The sequence below is a fragment of the Gracilinanus agilis genome, chromosome 6, assembly GCF_016433145.1.
Source record: "Gracilinanus agilis isolate LMUSP501 chromosome 6, AgileGrace, whole genome shotgun sequence".
In the NCBI taxonomy this organism is placed as follows: domain Eukaryota; kingdom Metazoa; phylum Chordata; class Mammalia; order Didelphimorphia; family Didelphidae; genus Gracilinanus; species Gracilinanus agilis.
This window is the reverse complement of record NC_058135.1, coordinates 211,532,296-211,552,697: the sequence shown is the minus strand read 5'-3', so window position 1 is coordinate 211,552,697 and position 20,402 is coordinate 211,532,296. Positions and strand designations below refer to the sequence as shown.

Below are 20,402 nucleotides of genomic sequence, written 5' to 3'. Positions count from 1 at the left end.
AAAAAGCTGGAATTTGAGGGAATGTCCATCAATTGGGGATTGGCTAAACAAATTGTCATGTATAGTTGTGATGGAATATTACTGCACCATAAGAAACAATGAGCATATTCATTTTTTTTAAACTTAGAATTATGTAGGATAATGAAGAGTGAAAATGAGTAGAACCCAGGGAACACTGTGCATAGCTACAGATTTAATATTTGAAGAATGTGAGTTTTCACCTCTAGAGAATGAACTGAGAAGTGGAAACACAAAAGACATGAGCTTTATATTTTGTCAGATGATGCCTTCTATGTTGTGGGCAGAGGAGCAGCTGAATAAAAATAAATAAAATTTTTGAAAAGAGGAAAAAATACTCAATTATGGACTTCTCAACTCTTGGAAAGTATAAAGCATTTACTAGTCAGTGGCTTTGTTGTTCGATAAACACATCTCTCAATTTAAAAATAGGCCTTCCCTTCAATGCCTGACTAGAATACTCTTTTCACTGAAATCATCACTGACAGATCATCTTTTATCTTTAAAAAAACACAAGAACAAAAATCCTATCTTCACTCTTAGATCACTATTTAGTATCATTTCCAAGGCAAGATCTAAGGAATTGAGGTTAAGTGACTTATCTAGGGTCACACAACTTAGAAATGTCTAAGGCCAGATTTGAATCCAAGACCTCCTGTCTCCAGGCCTGGCTCTCTATCTAATGAGTCACTTAGCTGCCCTACCCTTTATCTTTAAAAGAAAAATTGTTTCATAGCATAATATCTTAGCCTCTCCTATATACTTTTGTCTTTTGTCTATTTTAATCTATCATCACAGCCCACTTGATCTTAAAAGTTATCTCAATCTGATGATCTGTTTCAGGATCCTATCCAGATTGGTTAAAACCAATTAAGGGATGTAGATTTTCCTTCTTAATTCAAGCTGCCAGAATATATCAACTGTAAACTGAGTTATGGTCAAGGATAGTGGAGAACTGAAGAGACTTTGTTACATGATAGAGGAAGAGGATGCAAGATTATAATCAGCATCGCTCTCTAAAAGAGCAGATTGTTGTGAAGAAAATAAGACTCTAAAGAGGGCACTTGAACTGAAATTCAATTCATCTAGAATATCCCAAGAATATCTGTTGAAAAAACTGGAAAGGGGACAACAACTAGAAGCAGAAATAGAACAGATCTGTCAACTATATGACAACTGTTCTTTTCAGTTAGAGTAGTGGAGCTACCACATTTAAACTCCACCTCCTTAGTATGAAATAAGCTAGGTAAAAATGACTCAAGTAAAGTTGATAAAGAATGTCAGAGGCTAATGATACTCATCCAGAAAAGAAAAAAAAACTCTTCTATAGGCAAAAAAAGTTTATAGAGACATTTTTCAAGTTCTCTGAAAAGAAATTTCAATTGAAATAGTGAAACAAAAAAACCCCATGATTATCCATTTTTCCTGCTTTCTCATCTCAAAAAAAATATGTGAATATATTAAATATGTTTTTGAAGAAAACATGAAAAAGAATAGGCAGGTTTTAGCAGAAATTTTTTACAGAAGGACATTATCTTTACAGTCACACAAATAACTGAGAAGTGAAAAGAATGTGAGATCCTGCTGGCTCTATCTTTTGTTGTCTCAAAAAAAAGTCTTTCAAAGAGTGAAGCAAAACTCAGCTTTATGTCTCTTCAAACAGGGCGTCCTGCATGTGTGTGTTATGATAATGGTTCTGTAACACATGAAACTGCCAATATAATAATCCACTATCAAGATCAAGAGAAGAATAAAATAAAGCCAATGTGGGGGGGGGAGGGAGGAATAACCATTTATATAGTGTCTACTATATACCAAGCACTATACAAAGTCCTTTACAAATATTCTCTCATTTGATTCTTAAAACCCTGGGAGATAAATGCTGTTATTGAGGAAACTGAGTCAAAAAGAAGTTAATGGGCTTGCCCAGCATCATGCAGCTAGCAAATGTCTGAGTCCATATTTGAACTCAGAAATTCCTGACTCTGCACCCATCTCTCTATCTACTGCATTTACAGGTTAAATGAAAGAGGAATTCCTGATTGGTGTTCAGCTGCTTCAAATGTTCTAGTATTCATGATGTACTGATAGTGTCATATGCCAGAAAATTACAAGGGTCCCTCAATGAAATACATGGTTAATAAAAAAGTGAGTGACCTGGCTATACATAATGAGGAAAAAACAAGCTTCATAAGCTTTTCTTTTAGCTGGATCAGCAGTTTTTTCTTCTTATCTACATTACTCTCAGACTTGACATCCTTATGGCTGGCTGCTCCCTTTTAACATCAATATTATCTGGAAATTTTGCATGGACTTCTTAAAAGCCTTAAGAGTTGCCTGCTGATGATTGTATAGAAAGGCTACTACTCTGTTTGCTCAGTTGTAGGACAACGTTTGCTGCTTTGTTGTCATCAGTATCCATCGATGACTTTCAGCTGTTCCTGCATTGTGATGATGGATGCCTTATAAGTCTTGAACGCCTTGTCTGTCAATGCATCCATCAGGTCCTGAAGATGTTTGGTCAAGATTGATGTATTAAGTGTATCAAATAGATCATCCCCTGGGTTCTTGTTCTTCATGAAGAGCTGCAAATTCTTAAATACTGGCTTTTTGACAGGCACTTTGTTGTTGTATTGAATAGAGCTCTTTCCCAGGAAATCAAATTCAACCACCTGTTCCTGCCCATCCAGCTTACCATGTAGTTGTGTGTGTTCAACACAAAAAGAACAGTAGCAAACATTGTCTTCCGTCTCTCCTTTCTCATTACCAGCTCTCAGGACCAGCTTATCAATGAAATAAAGGATTGCAGCTTTTTCATTTCCCTTGATTTCTAGTCAAAGTGGTAGTGAAAATGGATTTTGTCTACCTTTGTCTACTCTCTTCAGACTTTGGGCAACTTTTAGTGTCCTTGCTGTAGTTTATGAATACATTTTCTGGCATTATTCTTTTCTTGAAAATCCCCATTTTGGAATGGTCTCTATAAACATGAAATAACCACGGTGGTTTAGTCTTGAAATTGCCTATCATTTTTCTCTGTGGCCATCTAATATAGTAGCCAAATTCTTCCTGAAGTCTTTCTGCATCTTCTTTTAATTTCTGTGTCTCCTCTTTGGGCAAAGCTTTTTGGGGAAAAGCTTTTCAGGCTTCATTCTTGTCAACAAAATACTTATGGATCTCTGTGAAGTCACATTTGTCTAGGGGCTTGATTATCTTTTTCTCATCCATTGCCATTTCCTTTTGCCAATTGCTAAAGAAATCATTTTGAAAAACTTCCTTTGTTGTATATTCATGATCCAACATTTCCCCCCCCCCAAAAAAAGGTAGCAATCACTTCAATTGGAAAAACTATGAAGTTAAGTTTAGCATCATAATAGAAGTGAACTTCACCTGGAAATGGTTCATAAAGAGGTACAAAATATGGTCCCTTATGTTCCAATTATTTCCATTTCACTCCCATCTTCACTCTTTTCCTCTTGCTACCATTTCCATTTATTTTCTTCCTCCTGTTTTTTCTTCTTTCTCTTTTCAATTTAATCCTATTAGGTTTTGTTCATTCCCTTCTCTTTTCTCTCCTCTTTTTCCTAAGAGAACACTATTCCAAGAAAAATACCTATTACCCACCCCTCAAAATGTGGTTGTACAGAAATCCCTTCTGTTCATAGGGGTCCCAACTCTAGAACTGGAAGGTTTCAGAAGTAATCTAGTTCAATCTTCTCAATTTTACAAATTGTCAAACTGAGGGCATAGGGAGGTTAGATGAGTAGCCCAATGTCTCACAAGCAGTAAAGTGTCACAGGCAGGATTGAACCTCAGATCCCTTTATTCCAAAGCCAATTTTTTAAACCGTAAAAATGCATATTTTGAACAAGCTCTCAAAAATGATCTGGACTCATAATTAAAGAGGAAGAGAAAAGCATGCATTTAAAAATGTGTAACAGCTCCAATTATTCCCAAAACTGCTCCCTACAACAGCCAACATTCTTCCAGAAATGAGTTGTCATTTCCCGAAAACTCATGACATACAATAATCTCAGAAAAAAATGAAATTGTAAATTAAGCTCCAAAAATAGATAGATGTTTAGCAGGTGTGAGCACTGTTTCTGCAAAGCATCTTAAAAGAAATCATAAAAGACATGTCCAACCTCACCCCCCCCAAAAGAAGGTGAGGCACTGAGAGCTCTGGTAAGAATGAAGAATAGGAGAGGAAAAGTCTAGTCTTGCTTTAGAATCCAGAAAATACTGAAGAATCAGAAGAAATCCTCCAGTGCTTTGGATAGAGGCTCCATGGAGGATTTATAGAATGGTTTGGAGAATTCTAGAAGGAATATAGAGGCAGCCATATTTTTGAGTGGACAAAGTATTGGGCCTGGAGTCAGGAAAAGCTAAGTTCAAATGTTGCCTCAGATATTTACTAGCTATGTGATCCTGGGAAAGTCATTTAAGCAACATTTGCCTTAATTTCCTCATTTGTAAAATAGGGATACTAATAGCACTTACATACCAGTAATGTTGTAAAGATAAAATGAGATATTTCTTAAGCATTTTGCAATTCTTCAAGTGCTAGATAAATGCTGATTATTTTTGTTGAGAATTAGACAGGAACAGCAAATGTGAATAGATTTCGGTCTGCTTTGGTAGAGGGAACACGCATACCAAGGTGATTAGAGATTCATCAGATTATAAAGTCAGGCAGGCAAGAAGCATTAAGTGCTTTAATATATTGCAAACATTGGGCAAAGCACTGGGCCATAAGGAAAGATAAAACCAAACCTACCCTTTAGGAGCTCATATTCTATAGGACGATACATACAATGGGCAAATTACTAAGTATGTACAAGATAAATACAGAGAAAATGGAAAGTAATCTTAGGGAAGTCACCAGGAGGGAGAAGGGGGATCAGGAAAGGCCCCTTTCAAAAGTAAAGGTTTCACTCATCTTTAAAGAAGCCAGGAGGGGGAAAAGAGGAGAGGGAGTATTAATGACACAGAAACAGATGGTGAAAAAAACTTAGTGGCTTGTGCGTGTCTGCATGCATGTGTGTGTGTGTGCATGTATCATAGAGTACATGAAAAGGAAACAAAGAATAAGAAGGCTGGAAAGTGGAAAGAGAATAGGTTGTGGAGGCTTTAAAAGTACAACTGGGACCTCAAATTCACAGTCCACATATTGATTTTAATAGTCTGCCAAGTCATACTGGGTGACCCATTGCTCCTTGGTTCAGACAAATATCGTGAGCTTCTTTGAAGAATAATGGAGATTTAAAAAGTAGTAACACAAGATGCAATGCAATGATCCAGGACAAGGCTGAGGGACTTATGAGAAAGAACGCTATCCACATCTAGAGAAAGAACTGTGGGAGCAGAAATGCAGAAAATAAACATATGATTGATCACTTGTTTGTATGGGTATATGATTGGGGGTTTTGGTTTTAAAAGATTACTCTGTTACAAAAATGAATAAGATGGAAATAGGATTTGAAGGCTAATATATGTATAAGCCAGTGGAACTGCTTGTCAACTCTGGGAGGGGAGATGGAAGAAAGGAGGGAGATAACAAGAATCATGCAGCCAAGGTGAGGGAAAAAATCTTAATTAAAATTTTAAAAAATCACTCTAGACAAAAAAAAAATAGTAGTAGCCCAAATAGGTTGGGAGCTGACCTGCAAACCTTTGTGTAATTCGAATTTAAGACCACAGTTTTATGTGACACATTTGTATCTAAAGCTTTTTCACACATACCACTCAGTTACATTAATTAATATTGTCTGTAGCACACATCCGTTGTTATGGCTCTCTTTTGTGGAGTCCCTAGCCCTGAGGACTGAATGCGTTATTTAGGAAACCTATTGTACAGAAAAGCTATTTCATATGGCTGGTCATTGCAGCATGTAATTGAAGTGAAAGATATGATAAGATCTCATTGTTAGCAAAGCTGTATGCTTAAGAAAATGGTATCGCTGTCAACTCAATAGTGAATTTCTGGTACATGTTCATATCAATAATGGTTTTAATTAGAAATCTTTTGTGATCTAGATATTCTTTTGGGGTCTTGATACAAAGGATGGTTTTCATTTTCTTGCTTAAAAAAATCTTTGGTCAACAAGAAAGTATGAGAACAAGTGATGGCAGAATAATGTATTCAATATCATTTCTCAGTTACCACAGACCAACACAGACCCTTCTGCACTGAACAAACCAACCAATGGAAAAATTCCATTCCACAAACATCTCCCCAACACCTGCTGTATATAGAGGCATATGCTAGTTGCTAAACTAAGCAAGATCTAAAGTTTGACAAAGATGCTTGTTTCTGTCAATTTGCTGCTGACAGTCTAGGAATTCTATTGAGGTTCCATCAAACCATATAGATTTTTAGAGCTAGGAGGGTTCTTAGAGATATATAATTCAACCCTTTATTTAATAGAGGGACAAAATGATGTCCGGAAAAGAGAGAGAACCTGCCCAAGTCTAGTATTTGGCAGAGCTGGTACTTGAAAAAAAAAACTTCCTAACTCTCCATCTGGGGCCCATTCCACTCCAGCAAGATGTCTTCCAGAACAAGTTGTCCAAAGGAATTTCCTCTCCAACAAAATGGGATGATCCCTGGGGGAATAGTTCCTCCAAGGTATGAGGAGATGTATTCAACCTGTGCTCTTTGGATTGAAATGTGATAAACCAGGCATAGATCTCCTATTGGAAAGAGGACCCAAGACCTTTGAAGAGTTGTGCCATGCTGGTAGATGAACATAATGCACCAGACATTTTTTGGTTTGAGTGGTTCCATGGTCTAGCCAAAAGACTTTACTTCTTAGATTTCCAAAATAAATTTGTTAGCAGATGATGTCACAAAATTTGTGCTCCATCCTAGGAATCATATTTTAGGACAGACACTGGCAAGTTGAAGCAAATTCAGAAGAGGACAACCAGGAGATTGAAGGGACTCAATATTGTATCAAGTTGAAAGAACCTGGGCTACCACTGGAGAAGAACCTTTGATTTAAAGGTGCATGATAACAGTTTTCTAAGTAGGCTTATAGTGTGAAAGAGGATGATATTTATTTTGCTTGACCTTGTGAGTCTCAAACAGGTACATAAAGGACAATTTTGACTCATTATTAATATTGTATTATTTATAGTGATTATAGTATTAATTATATTTTTAATTATAATTAATATCATTTCTGTAGCATTTTAAATAATTTTAATTTACATTAAGTAATTTTAAATTACAAAGTGATTTACAAATATTTTCTTATTTGATCTATACAGTCACCCTAGGAAGTAGCTGCTATTATTATAACGATTTTACAGATGCAGAACCTGAGGAAGACTGCTGTTAAATGATCTGCCCAGGGTTAAGAATCTAGTAAATGTCTGAGGTAGGCTTTGAACTCAGTTTGTTCTGACTCCAAGTCCAAAGTTCCCTCTGCCATACCACTTTTAGGTAATACCACATATCACACTTTTAGGTAATATTTTCTTTTCCTTTTTTTCTTGAAATTTTTATTTAATTAATTAATTTAGAACATTTTTCCATGGTTACAGGATTCACATTCTTTCCCTCCCCTCCCGCTACACCCCTCCCATAGCCGACACACAATTCCACTGGATTTTATATGTGTTATTGATCAAGATTAGGTAATATTTCTTAACAGAAGTCTCCAAAAGTAGAATGGGCTCCTCTCTAGACATTGAGTCCTCCATCACTAAAAGTCTTCAGAGAAATATTTAATGACTACTTGTTAAGTACGTGGCTAAGAAGATTCCCTATAAAGTGTGAGTTTAACTCTGAGGTCTCTTCTGGCCATGATATTCTGAATTTCTATGACATTTCTTCTCCTAGCCTGCCATTGTCACTGCCCTGACCCACCACCATGATAATACAGCTGGCAAAAACAACAAAAACTCAATCTATTTTTGTAAGGTTTTTTTTTTTCCCCTAGATTTCCATCCACATACCCTTTAATACAGGGTAGGGCAAATCTGCTTGTCTACAGGAAGGTCCTTCTCATTAAATAGACTCTCTTCTGTACAATTTAACTTCTTATTTCCATAAAGAAAAGAAGTTCTCCTTCCCAGCTCACCAGATACACTTCATGCTATAAAACCAGCACCTCCCGCTTCCCTCACGAAAGATTCATCGCATAATGAATAGCGTTCCTTAGCCAGTGACAATTCCAACTTAAGATTTATAAATAAGACCGGCTTCTACTCCAGGATGAGAAAAGGGAACATAATTGAGCAGTATATGTGGTGTGAATGAGAAATGTTTTATCTTTGTTGTCAAAATGCCATCTGGAGTGAAAGAAACCTAGATATCAATTTTCTTGGATTACTGGGTTTCTGGCAACAGTGGGAATACAGAAAGAGCCAAAAAACCTGTCTCCTCAGTAGATACAAATGGCCAATCACACCTAGAAAGGAAAAGAGGTTTTTGTTTGTTTGTTTTGAGAGAGAATTCTGAAGAGGAAATAAAGACCGAAACTACCTACTTACCCAACTGTATAAAGATCTCAACAAAAGTTTTACCAAAAGCTCAACTCTATTCAGTATTTATTAAATACCTACCCTGGGCAAAGCACTATGCCAGTCACTTGGAGAAACAACATCCCTAAATTCCTGTTTTCAAGGGCTTACTTACCATTGTACTGGAGGATGGAGTGGAGTAGGAGGTGGAACCCAACTTTCATGGAGATGAGTATCGGCATGATAAATTGAGAGGCACTTGGGGGCCTCAGGAGAGGAGGAGACCAAGTGGGCAGCTTTCCTGAGTATGCAGTAAGGTGCATAGCAGTCAATTATGATTTCTAAGACGTGTCAGAGTTCTGGCTCTATTATTTACTAGCTGTGAGCACATCACAGCATTATAATCCTCCGTTTTCCCATCATTCAAATGAGGGGCCTGGAAGAGGTAATGTGCAAGGCTCTAAATCCTGTAACCTTATTAAAAAGGAAAATAATTTTTAAAAAACCAAATGGTTAAAAGGGAATTTGAAGAAGGCAGTATGGAGTAGTGAATAGCAAGTCGGCCTTAGATTTAAGAAGACCTGGATTCCAGTCCCCCTGTGATATATTCTAGTTTTATGAGTCTAAGGAAGTCTCTCAAAATCTCCAGCAACACTAAAAGACTCTAAGTTGAAGGGCAAGTGCCAATTTGCAGTAATAAAGGGAATTTCCTCAGTGGAAATTCCCCATAGCAATGAATTCACAGATCTAGTACTGTTGATATTGCTATTTAGTTGTTTCGGTTGTGTTAGGCTCTTTGTGACCCCATTTGGGGATTTCTTGGCAAGGATATTGGAGTGGTTTACCATTTTCTTTCCTGTTCAATTTACAGATGAGAAAATTGATCAATCTGATCAATCTGAGAAGCATCCTCCCTCAGTCATATGATATAGCTATTTGTTCCGAAGAATATTTAATTGGGCCAGCTAGGTGGCTCAGTAAATAGAGAGCTAGGCCTAGAGAGAGAGGCAGTTGTGGGTTCAAATGTAACCTCAGACATTTCCTACTGTGTGACCCTAGTCAAGTCACTTAGGCCCCAGTTGCCTATGCCTTACCACTTTTCTGCCTTAGAACAGATACTTATTATTGATTCTAAGGGAAGGGAAGGGTTTTAAAAAGGAAGACTACATAATCAGATTTCCAAGCCTTTGTGAAGAAAAATAAATACTTAGGCAGCAGTAATACAATTAATGAGTGCTATCAATATCAAAGAAAGAAAGCAATTTTAATTGAGGGCTACCTCCTCGTATTTCTCCAATGAATTAAGAACTTACCTTCTCCTGCTCATATCGTCAGTTTCTTGGACTTGTTTTTCTATGGAGATACCATTGTGGGGTTAACTTTTATAGGAATTTCCAAGCAGGATGACAAAATGAAGGATATCAAATAAGAATTCCCAATTTGTCATTTCAAAATGGCAAGAAATGTACCAAACAAATTAAAGAACAAGTTGATGATTAGATTCAGTGGAGCTACCAAGAATTTATGACATGTCTCCAAGTACTGTGCCAGGTACTGTGCTAAGAACAGAAATAGTAAAGAAAAAGAAGAAGCAAGTCCTGTTCTCAAGGAATTTGCAGGATAATTAGAGAAGTAAAATAGAATTAATTATGTACAAACTATATAAATATAGATATGAGAAGTTAAAGAGAATCACAGAAGGAAGTTTCTAGCAGCAAGAGGGACCAGGAAGACTTCATATAGGATATGAGATTTTAGCTAGGACTTGAAAGAAGCCAAAAAAGTCAAGATATGGAAATCAGAAGGGAGAGAATTTCAGAAATGGAAAACAAACTGCCAAAATACACTGAATACAAAGATTATTATTTTTTTTACTAGGTACAGCAAGGAGCCAACGTCATTAGATTGTAACATGTGGAAGGGAGTAAGTTGTAAGAAAAATGAAAAGGGTAGGAAGAGGTTACAGTAGGGAGAAATCTAAAAACCAAACAGAGTACTTTATATTTGCCCTTTGTGGTAATAGGGAGCTATTGAAGTTCACTAAATAAGGGGATGACCTGTACTTTAGGGAAATCAGACTTTAGAAAGATCACTTTGATAGCTGAGTGGTGAAAGGACTGGAGGACAGAAAGACTTCAGGTAATTAGACCAACTAATAGGGTACTGAAATAATCTGAACATAAAATAGCGAGAGCCTGCATTAGGGTTGTGGCAATGTGAAAGGAGAGAAGGGGCTGTAAACAAGAGAATTGCAAAAGTAGAACCATCAGAACTTGGGAAGAGATTGGTGATGGGGAGTGGTGAGAATAAAGAATAGAGGATGATGTCTGGGTTGCAAGTCTGGGTCACTTGGAAGGTGATGGTACCTTCTAAAGTAATAGAAAACTTGGGAAGAGAGAAGGGCTTGGGGGACAAGATAATTAATTTGGTTTGAGACATGAGTTCAGTCTTGAGACAAGAAGTCTAGGACACAACCAGTTGGAGATATCCAATAGGCAGATGGAGATATGAGATTGTTTGGGAAAACAAGGAAACTTTTTTGCAATGACAGTCCTGTGAAAACTGGTCTGCTTACTGTTCTCCAGTCTTTCTCTGGCACCTCCTACTTCCAAGTCATTTTCACTATCTTCTTATATGTTTGGAATGTACTACTCTCTCACTCTACCCATTAACTGTTTTCTTTTTGGTATGATCCAAACGAGGTACCCCCTCCTCAAATCCTTCTAAATTGTTTTTTCCCCTCAATCTCAACTTTGCCCAATCGCATCCTCCTTTTTTGCCCTACTTACTCATATACATATCAAATCTCTGCTGCTTCCATTAGACTTCTCCTTAAAAGCAGGGGCTACATAATTTTTCATCTTTTACAACTAGGTCCCAATCAGCACGAATAAGTAACCTCCAAAGAAGTCACATTATCCAGATTTGCACTTCATACATCTACTATGCTAGAAGCAATGGCCACATTTTATATAATTATAATTTTGGATAGTGTAAATTATAGTACATATGGTCACTTCACAGTATTCATTACTTGAATTAATTAGGGCTTAACTCTCAAGCACAGAGCCTGTCACTTACTAGCTGCTTAATAATTATTTGTTGAAAATATTTACCAGCACAATCGAGGCAATCAGAATGGGAATGTTTCAAAGGCAAAGAAAATATAATTTCTAGAGAATCTCAAACACACTATATCAAGTAGGAATTAATGAACTCAGAGACAGCCCATGAAACACTTGACCTCACTCATTGCTCTATTCTTCACAGAAGAACAAGAACAGAAGTTAATGGCTATAAGAACGTGTTTTCAATGGAAGAGAGAATTGCAATGCTCCCTCTTCCCTTGCCTAGACTTAAATATTGGCATTGTAGAATTGTCCCATGAAATTGCATTATCCGTGCTATTGTTTTTATTGTAGCTATTGGGTAAATAAAAACACACGAATTCTGTTTGTTACATTTTACAGCTTTCCTTAGTGCTGTCACTGCTGATAGGAAATTTAAAGTCAGCATCTTTCTAACACTTTTTGGGAAGCAGCGATAACAGCAAACAATATAGACAAGTTTTGTTCGAAAGTGTAAGTTATTTGCTAGTGAATAGAAAACCCCAACATGGGGAAAGATTTATCAGCAACACAGGACCATGAGCTATAAGTAAATCCAGCTGTCCATGTGGCATGCTGACCAACAAGGCAATTATCCACAAAGTAAAGGAAATCAAGTGGGAAACCAAATCAAGACAACCAGCATGCCCCACAGGAAACAGTCAGACAATGGAAATAGAATCTGCCACCAATTCCTGATCAAATTGAAGGGCCACTCAACAGTAGTGCATCCAACATTCTGCACCTATGGAAAGCAGTGATATCATCAGTCCCTTAGAGAAATAAGGTAACGAGGCTGATCTATTTATTTTCTGTGCCTGTGGTATCATCTTGGACGTATGAAATGCTTTCATATTTTCCTAATTTATTTCTCAACAACCCTCAAATTAGGGTAGAGCCTGTATTATTCATATTTTTGGATGGGGAAACTGAGGCACAGAGAGACTACATAGCCTCTTGGACTGCTAAAGCCTAAAAAATACCTCTGCTTTTCAGAGCTTTCACTTTCTTGCAACAAGCTGTCCGTGCTCCTTTTCATGCTGTACTCCTGACAATTCACCTCACAGAAGGCTCCTCAACCTGGAAATTCACTTCTCTCTTGGACTTCTCACAAAGGAAGCACATTCTTCCCCTATAGCCTCTCCTCTGATAGATTTATTCCTCCCAGAACCTCCATTATAAGCAAAGTTCCCAGGCTAACTATTACTCCCTTCTTAGGCTCTACTCCTGCCCCAATACATGTACCTCCTCCCACTCTCTCCATTTTCAGATGCCCTTTATGTTGTCTTCCCTTGTTAGAATGTAAGCTTCTTTGGGGTAAGGACTATCTTTCTGCTTGCATTTGTATCCCCAGGACTTTGTATAGTGCCTGGGACATAGAGCTTAACAGATGTTGGTTTGCTTTAGACGAGTTTTCTCCTTCTCCTTGTACCCTTTCTTCCCTCCCCACCATCTTTTTGGGGGAGAGATATGTTTTCTGCTTAGAATATCCTAAATTAGAAATATCCACATCCCCATGCAGCCTAGAAAATTAGTGGCTCCCCTCTTGCAACATTGAAGGTAGAAAACCAATCTGACTTGGCTATGAGAGCCTATTCTTCCTATAAACTGTATAGCCCTCTTCCACATCCCTGAGTAATTCTATTGTGTGGGGCAACCCAAATCTTCCAATGCCAAACTGAGCTCTGACAAGAGCATGACGTAACCTGGCAACAGGTCAAGAAAGTTGTCTCTCAATTACCGAAACCTAGTCTTGCATGGCCCCAAGAGCATCTCAGTTGAAACCCAAATGCCCCTTGCTTGCTAAATTAAAATATACCCCTAATCAACCAGAGATCCTCTATCACCTATTATCTCTGTAACCTTGGGTAAATCATCTGTGCTTTATGGATCTCAGTTTCCTCATTTGTAAAATAAAGATATTGTACTAAAAAAAACTTCAAGTAGTTTCTAGCTGTATTCTGTAATCCTATGTAACTCCATAATTTACATCAGTGAACCTTTTAGAGATGGAGTGCTAGGACCCTCCCCTAGTGCCATGCATGCCCCACCTGAGACTGAGTGCCACCCCCCCAGAGACCACGTGCCAAGCCCCAACCTCCTCCCTTATCCCAGATGGGGAGGGAAGAAGTGTTCCCATTGGACTGCTGGGCAGAGGGGTGGGTGATATGAAAAAATGTCATCAGGCAAAGTGGAAAGGTGGAGGGGAGCAGCTCTACCTAACTCCTTCTGCCTTTCTAGTAATGAACTTGGAACAGGGGGTTGGCCCACAGAGAGCATTTTGTGTGGCATCTTTGGCACCCGTGTCATAGGTTCGCCATCACTGACCTACATGTATCCTTGCCCTTGCCTCTACTCATATGCCATCTATCTCAAATTAAGCCACAAGTTTCCCCTTGAGTGAGTTTTTAAAAGGACCAAAAAAACCTACTGTGTTTGGCATCACAGGAAATATTTCTAGAGAAATCTCTGAAAAATCACAAAAAGAAGTGGTAATGAACTAGAGCTATGTATGGCATCAGATCTGATATAGGAGCTATTAACACTGGACTCTACTTTATTACAAGGACCCTGAATAAGGTGCCACATCAATGTTCTCATTAATATTATTAGTAATATTAACAATAAGAATGAATTCCAATGGACTCATCACAAAAAAGGCTGTACACCACCATAAAAGGAACTGATGAAATCTGAATGTAGATTAAATAGTAACATTCTCCACTCTGTTTCCTCCATGAATTTTTCTCTCATGTAAGTGATATGTGTCTTCTTTCACATCATGAATAACTTAGAAATATGTATCATATGACAACCTATATCATATTTGTGCTGCCTTGGGGAGGAGGGAGGGAAAGATCATGGATTGCAAAATGTCAGAAAACAATTATTTAAAATTCTACTGACATGTAAAAAAATTAATAGCTAATTTTTTAAAGTGTCACAACTATGAGAGCATAAAAAGGTCATTAACAATTAAGTGAACTAACATAATTGGCAGAAGAAATGAAGGTGTTTTTCTTTAAACTCTTCAACATTGGTATCTGCTTAGCTAGCTTCTCACACAGATGAGTTGCAAATAAGCAGTCTGTGACTGAGGAGAGAAAGTACAGAGCGAAATGTACTGCAGGATATCAGGATCAGGATCTGATTTCAGTTGGGAGAAAAAAGGATGGCATCTGAATAACAACCCTCAGGGAAGATAGCTGGTGCAGTGAAGTCAGGAACTGCCATCTTGCCTGAAGTTAGAAACACTTATCTTTATGAGCTCAAATCTGGCTTCAGACACTTACTGTGTGACCCTAGGCAAGTCACTTAACCTATTTGCCTCAATTTTCTCTCCTAGAAAATGTGTTGAAGAAGGAAATGGCAAACCTGTATCTCTATGCCAGGAAAAACTCCAAAAGGAACCAGAAAATCAGACATGACAGAACAGCAGTAACAACAAGAGAACAATGAGCTAGAAATTGCAAAGAGTTCAATTTCAGTTTACTGTCAGGCAAAGCTACCCAACAACTGGAATTGTCCAAAAATGCAATGAGATCCTTCAAGGGTAGTAGGTTCTCGTTCCCTGAAAGTGTTTAATCTGAGGCTAAACAATCACTTCTTGGGTATATTATAGTAGGGATTCTTTCTTGTAAAGGTTGGACCAAAGGAGTGCTGAAATCCCACTCAGCTCTCAAGTTCTCTGCTTCTGAGATACACATTTATGTTTTCATTACATTTACTGCTAACTGGCAACATCACAGAGGAGAGAGAAGACCAGCCTTAGAGTCAAGAAGTTTGTCTCTGAAGTGTACTCACACCTTAGTATCTTAGCAAGACACTTAACCTTCCTTTGTGTTATTGATGATTCCCTAAAATTGTGAATTACAGATGAGTTGCCACTCTGAATGGTTTTAGGGCAAATCTACTCCAAGAGATGCTCACACTAATAAATCACAACCCCTCTCCCATTAAAGCTGATTTCTAAAAGGAGAATCCATACAAATGAGATTAAAAAAAATCTAATATACTATGAATATATTTGTAAAGGGATTAGAACCTAACCAAGCAATAAGTGTTTCACATTTAGTTAATAGTACCCAACACTGGACCAGGATTCTGTGAGTTACATAAAAGTTAATTAAAGGGTTCCTACCCTAACAGGACCATATCTAGTTTTAGAGGCAAAACAAAAACATACAATACTCTAATCCAGAATAATGTATATCAGTGATATTCATGCTCATTGAGAAATATGAAAAATGCAAGGTTCTTTACAAATTTAGAAGGAAGAGGAAGGGAGAGGAGGAAAAAGAGGGAATATGAAAAGGGAAAAGGAGAAGGAGATGAGAAGGGGAAAAGGAAAAAGACATTTATTTATATAGTGACTATATGTATTCATATATTTATATATAAATATGTATATATGTAACTAAGTGTATATAACTGTATATATACTTATCTAGTTATATTTATAATATAGTTATATTCATTTAGATAGTGCCTACTATGTGTCAAGCATTATGCTAAACTAAAAATATCACATTTGATCCTCACAACAACTCTACATGGTAAAGGCTGTTAGTTCCATTTTACAAATAAGGATGAGGACAGCTGTGTGGCTCAGTGGATTGAGAGCCAAGCTTAGAAATGGAAGGTTCTAGGTTCAAATCTGGTCTCAGACACTTCCTAGCTGTATGACCCTGGGCAAGTCACTTAACCCTCATTGTCTAGCCCAGTGATTCCCAAAGTGGGCTCCACCGCCCCCTGGTGGGTGCTGCAGTGATCCAGGGAGGTGGTGATGGCCACAGGTGCATTTGCAAAAGGAGATCCCTACAGCTTATCCTGAAATATGGACTGTAATTCAAAAGTTCTTAATTGCATTTCCTTCATCATATTTAGTGGAACATGGATTAGGTGCAGTAACCAATTTATTAAGGAAAAAAAGAAACTAATTGCAAATAGTCAATCGCAGTGATTTAAGATTACTGCTGACAAAAATAGAGCCAAGGATTACTAAATTGGTAGGAGCACACCAGCTTCATCCTTCTCATTAAGATGATTTCGAATGTTTTAACTTTTTTGTATTACATTCTATTCTGAGTTCGATAAATAGTTTCATAATTTCAAAGTTCAATGTTTCTAATTTACACCTTTCTTTACTATATTTTACCAAAAAGGTAGAAACATTAATACACATATCTTTCCTATTAATTGCTATAAAATTTTTTTAAAAATTAATTTCCAAGAAGCGCTAAGTAATATTTTTTCTGGAAAGGGGGCGGTAGGCTAAAAACGTTTGGGAACCACTGGCCTAGCCCTTACCACTCTTCTGCCTTGGAACCAATATACAGTATTGACTCCAAGATGGAAAGTAAGGATTTAAAAATTAAAATACAATACAATTAAGGAAATGAGGCAAACAGAAGTTAAATGACTTGCCCAAGGTCACATAGCTAGATAAGGAAGAAGACAAAGAAGTGAAAACATGGAAGAGGAAAGAAAGGGAGATAGAGAGGTACAGAACATCTCAGCTTCTATATCCAGGCCTCTTTGCAGGCTTTTCTCATGTTTGAGATACTCCTACCCTTCCCTGAAAGAAGTCCCAGTTTCTTCAAAAGATGGCTCAAATTCCATCACCTACCAGCAGTCTTTTCTATATCCCTCTTGAAATTACTTTTGACATATTGGATTTTCACTTATCTGTGTATGGGTTGCATGCCCTACTCCCACCCCCCAAGTTGGCAACTAAATGACGCTGTAGATAAAGTTCCAGGGCTGTAATCAGAAAGACTTGAGTTCAAGTCCAATTTCAGGCAAGCTATATGACCCTGGGCAAGTCATTTAACCTTAAGTGCCTCAGTTTCCTCATCTGTAAAGTGAACTAGAGAAAGAAATAGCAAACCAGTATCTTTGCCAAGAAAACCCCAAACAGGGTCACAAAGAGTCAAACATGACTAAAATGACCGAACAATTACAATAATGACCTTTGAGGTGGAATTTAAATTAGTTAAGAACAAGAATTGTGTCTATCCCCAGGGGTTAGCATAGTACTTCTCTTAAAATAAGTATTCAATAAAAAGTTTGTTGAACTGAACTGCACTGGGTAAGCTGGAGTAACTGGGGTAACGAGGCAGTCCTAGTAGGAAATCTCAATTAAAGGCATTCTTTGCCTTTGGTTAGGGGCTGAGTGAGAAGGAAGGGGAAAATTTATTTGCATGCATCTTCATGTTTAATCTGTTTGGGAAGAACTAGATCTTCCCCAATGTAGAATGCTGTAGTCTAAGCTCTATATACACATCACTTTAAAATCACCCCAGAAAGAGAATGAGATAATCGCTAAGCAAAGTCCCTATTGACAGCAATCAAAGTCAGGGGTATTTACAGGTCACTGTGAGAAAGATGAAGGGTGATTTGGGGGAAATGGAGCCCAGGTGCCAGGCATTTCCAAGAGCATGTTGGAGATGACGCACCCTGATTATGATGGATGAAGGCACTCTCCACTTCTGCTATTACCTCAGTCAAACTTTCATATGGAAGACAGCTTTGTGAAAGGAAATTGCCAGGCATTCCCAGAAAGATTCAGTGTTTTTGTAGTGTAAGGAGTTTTTGAGGCCAGACTGGCTGCCTCCATTGGAGAAGAAACTTATTAAGAAGTCACCAATATGCTCCCTCCTCTAACTATATTTCTGCTAACACCACGTACAAAGGTGCTAACATAATTCTAAGCCCTCAGCAGCCAATGGAGCCATTTCACAGGTAAATAAAACAAGAAGCATATCGCCATCTCTCTTTCCCAAAAATGGCTTCTTAAAAAAGCCATAAACATAATCATGTTCTCACTAAAGGAACATTGATAGTAAGGAGCAGACCTGGCATTCAAATCAAGCCCTCTAACACCATATCCAGAATGGAGGAATGGGTTAGATGACTATGAAAGTCACTTCCAGCTTTAAATCTCTGATCCCAGGCTTCCCATTTTACTGAAACATAGATTTGAAATTGTTTCAGGAAACCAGGCATAGTGGTACATGCCTAAAAGCCCTGCTACCAGGGAGGCTGAAGCTGGTGGATCATTTGAACTCAAGAATTCTGAGCTATAGCAGGACTAAAGCTGATCTAGTGTCCATATTAAGTCTAGTACTAAGGTGGTGAGCACCCAAGACAAGTCAAGATCAGACCTTCTATATGACCAAAAATGAGACTGGGTGCTGGTCCATGAGTGGCTGCTCTACTTCTAGCTATTTTCCTAGACTTAAAACAGAAGATGGTAGTGAGAAGATGGAGATAAAATGTCTAGGCATTGGAACATGCCTAGTTAAATTAGCTGGTGTACCTCGAGGTTAGAGTACCACGTAGTGACTGACCCAGAGAGTCTACCTTCCCCTTCCATTCCCCCTTCTCCACCCAATGATCTCTAGTACTAGTAGAGAAAGCAAATAAATATTGATTTCTCTACTAGGAAATACTAGAAAAATACTAGATAAATAAATGAATTTCATTTCATTCATCAAAGGCTGAAACTTCTGCCTTTGAAAGTGGTTTTTGTTTTGGTTAGAAAGGTTCAACCTGGTACAAATTGGGGTCAAAACCAAGAAGAGGTCATAAATTAATGAGATGGGTATTCTTCCTCCACTGAAGTCTACCTTTGATATCTTCTTTTATCTTGGAGGTGGTAGGACTTCCTAAAGGCTAAGCATCTGCTCTGGTAGTTCCTACCAAAATGGAAGATCTTATAGCACAAGATCAGTGATGGATTATGTTTGTCATCCAAGGTCCAGGCTAGGTAAATGCCGAGGAGTTCATCACCAAAGGCTGCCCATGAGTGGGTATAGGAATAACTGAAATACGTAGAGACTACGTACTAAGGCTTAGAGGGTTTGATAGCTGTATTGGTGTAGAGAGCACACACACTAGTGAAATTATAGATCTTTTCAAATAAGATCTGATTGGAAGCTTTCTTTACTGTTCAGTTGCTATTCAGATATTTTTCAGTTGTGTCCAACTCTTCTTGACCCATTTGGGGTTTTCCTGGCAAAGATACTAGAGTGGTTTGCCCTTCCCTTCTCTAGTACATTTTACAGATGAGGAAACTGGGGCAAACAGGGTTAAGTGACTTGCCCAGGAACGCACAGCTACTAAGTGTCTGAGGTCAGATTTGAATTCAGGAAGGTAAGTTCCTGACTCCAGGCCAGGCACTCTACCCACTGTGCACCTAGCTGCCATGTTGTCTATAAAGAAGAATCTTTAGAAAAGCTCCTGAGACTTTCTGAGCAATGTCAGTATCCTTACAAAAGATATACAGCCTTTCCAGGCAAAAGATTTTAAAGGAGTTAACATTCATTTGACTGTAGAAGCCTCTGGGATCTTAAAATCATAGCCAGGACCAGAAGCCCACTTTACTGACACCCAATCCAATAGTCTAACCCAGTGATGGGCAAACTACGGCCAGATGCAGCCCCCTGAAATATTATATCCAGCCACGTGACATTATTACTAATCTGACGAATACAATGAGTAGGATAGATACAATGGAATTTGGAAAGAGTTGCCTTAGAACCAGACTGACATGAGCATTTCCTTTCCTTTGGTCCCCTCTTTAAAATGTTTGCCCATCACTGCCCTAGTTGGTAGAGAATATCAGATGAACACAGATTGAAATCTGTAATTTTAGACTTACTATGTATGATGTTGGGCAAGTCACTGAACCCTTTTAGTCCTCAGTTTCCTCATCTTTAGAATAAGGGGGTTGATCCACATGACCTCTGAGGTCATGTCCTTCTCTGGATCTATGATCTTTGATATAAAAGCCCTAAATGGGGATCG

The 20,402-nt window shown here is 38.0% G+C and overlaps 1 pseudogene; it reads right to left on the bottom strand.

Moving 5' to 3' along the window:
* Window positions 1-2,277: 2,277 nt before the first annotated feature.
* LOC123252463 overlaps window positions 2,278-20,402 on the bottom strand; it is a 32,630-nt pseudogene continuing 14,505 nt past the window's right edge.